A 1,761-nucleotide genomic window follows, 5' to 3' on the forward strand; every position below is an offset into this window, starting at 1 on the left:
CTTTTTGAGACAGGGTCTCCCTGTAGCTCCAGCTGTCCTGGTACTCACTATATAGACCAGGCTGGCCTCGAACTCATAGAGATCCGCCTGCCTCTGCCTCCCGAGTGCTGCGATTACTTTTTAAAAGGCATAGAGCTAGGCAAGAGAGCCAAAAGCCTGTGATACTGGGATATAAAAGTCATAGTTCTTGGGACTGTGGAGATGGTTCAATGGGTAAAAGCACTTTCTATGCAAGCATGATAACCTGAGTTTAAATCCCCAGTACCCAAATAAAATGTAGGGCATGGCCACATATCCACACATGCCTGTAACCCCAGTGCTGTGGAGACAGATGGGAGGATGACTGGGGCTTGCTGCCTGCTAGCCTAGCTGAAGGTTCACTGAGGAGAAAGCCCGTCTCAAAGGAGTAGGTGACAGTGATGGAGCAGGCCACCAACTGTCCTCTTCTGACCTCCCTCCATACATGTACCTCTCTCTCTCTCCCTCTCTCTCTCTCTCTCTCTCTCTCTCTCTCACGCACACACACACACACACAATCTCAATCCTTTGTACAGCGTTTGCTACTGAGCTTCTACCCTTCTGCCTAGTGCTGCCCTACATGTCTCTGTCAAAATTTTTATTTGACACAAGAATCTAGAAATCCTGATATTTGTGGATAATAGCAGGGAGAGATTTATGCCCCTTTTTCTCCTTTTTCCATTCTCTCTCTCTCTCTCTCTCTCTCTCTCTCTCTCTCTCTCCTCCTTTTCCCCTCCTCCTCTTCCTCCTTCTCTATGTGTGTGTGTGTGTGTATACATGTGTTCATGTGTATGTAGAGGGCTAACCTTGATGTTGGAAATCTTTCCTGATTGCTCACCCTACTCACTGCTCCAAGATCTCTCAGTCAAACACAGAGCTCACTGATATGGCTAGTTTTGATAGCCAGTTTCCTCTGGGGATCCTCATCTCTACCTTCTGAGGCTGGACTTACAGGAAGCCCATCAGGCCCACCTGGCATTTACATGGGTTTCTGGAGATCTGAACTTGGGTCCTCACACTTGGGTGGCAATTACTGTAATCACTGAGTCATGGCCCTAGTCCCTGTTTCCTTTATAAATTAAATCTATGTGTTAATGTCCATCATTTTTTTTCCCTTAGGATGGAAATGCTCTGGTTGACCTGTTTCATGGTCATGAAGTGTCATTACAGAGTCCAACCAGACTAAAATAACATAGGTGGCCCATGTTTGTTATCCTAGCACTCCAGAGGTGGAAACATGAAGATCACAAGTGACAGGCAAGCCTGGGTTACACAGCAAGTGCAAAGGCTGCTTGGACTGCAAATCAAGACCCCCATCTCAGCAAACAAGCAATAAAATAGCATCTATAGATTCTGCACTTTGAGCACTTATTATGTTCCAGGCACTCTACTAAGCTCTTCATATGAATTATCTATCTCCTCTGACTCTTTCAGTAATCTGGAGGTGTGAACTACCATCTCTACTTTCCTGTGGAATTTCAGTGAGTTTAAAGATGAGTCCAAAGAAACCAACTTCTTGTATCCACAGGCAGGTGGGGCAAAGGACCTCTGTGCACAGATAGTATTTGCCTACTGCAGTGGCAGTCACTGGAAGCTGCCCTGGGCTGCTTGGGAAATCCTCAAAGGTCAACAAGCATCTTGCCCCAGACTCTCCTTTCATCCTCTCTTCTTTTCTGGCTCTTCTGGTCCTTTTACCTCCACTTCTCAAGTGTTGGATTGCGGGTTTATACCATTAGGTCCCCT

General features: G+C 46.3%; 1 long non-coding RNA gene across 1 annotated transcript in view; it reads left to right on the forward strand.

Moving 5' to 3' along the window:
* The window catches only part of LOC115067246, a 6,093-nt gene extending 4,719 nt beyond the window's left edge, over positions 1-1,374 (forward strand). The window contains exon 2 of the long non-coding RNA XR_003846676.1: positions 1,138-1,374. This is a non-coding gene — a long non-coding RNA (uncharacterized LOC115067246). The remainder of the gene's footprint in view (positions 1-1,137) is intronic.
* The last annotated feature ends 387 nt before the right edge of the window (positions 1,375-1,761 follow it).

This window comes from Nannospalax galili, unplaced genomic scaffold (assembly GCF_000622305.1).
Source record: "Nannospalax galili isolate Female #2095 unplaced genomic scaffold, S.galili_v1.0 scaffold43, whole genome shotgun sequence".
NCBI classification, from domain to species: Eukaryota; Metazoa; Chordata; class Mammalia; order Rodentia; family Spalacidae; genus Nannospalax; species Nannospalax galili.